Raw genomic sequence first — 371 nt, 5'->3', positions numbered from 1 at the left:
TGCGGCCGTAGCACCCTGAGCTGCAGCAGCTGCTGCTGCAGCAGGAAAGGGGGGAGAAGCTACACGATCAGCACGAACGTTTCCTCAGCAGCAGCAGCAGCAACAACTGCAGCAGCAGCAGCAGCATCTGCGCCAGCAGCAGCAGCAACAGCAACAGCAGCAGCAGCAGCAGCAGCAGCAGCAGTAATAAATATTTATATATTTGTTGATGCTTTTGTTTCTGTATTTCAGAGTTGAAGCTGTACATACACCCGAATTGGTGGGGGCTATAATTCGGCTGCTGCAGCAAAACAAAAGAATTAAAGAAGAAATAAAAAACAAAGAAAAGAGAGCTGCTGCCTTCATTGCTGCTCTAGGGGGGCATCTAGAAA

General features: G+C 49.1%; 1 protein-coding gene across 1 annotated transcript in view; it reads right to left on the bottom strand.

The window, feature by feature from the left end:
• The window catches only part of EMH_0030650 (acylglycerol lipase, putative), a gene marked incomplete at both ends in the record, with an annotated part of 8,953 nt that overhangs the window by 2,628 nt on the left and 5,954 nt on the right, over window positions 1-371 (bottom strand). The gene's annotated exons all lie outside the window — the stretch shown is intronic.

This window comes from Eimeria mitis, genomic scaffold (assembly GCF_000499745.2).
Source record: "Eimeria mitis Houghton genomic scaffold, Emh_scaff1158, whole genome shotgun sequence".
NCBI lineage: Eukaryota > Apicomplexa > Conoidasida > Eucoccidiorida > Eimeriidae > Eimeria > Eimeria mitis.
This window is presented reverse-complemented; position numbering and strand designations above follow the sequence as displayed.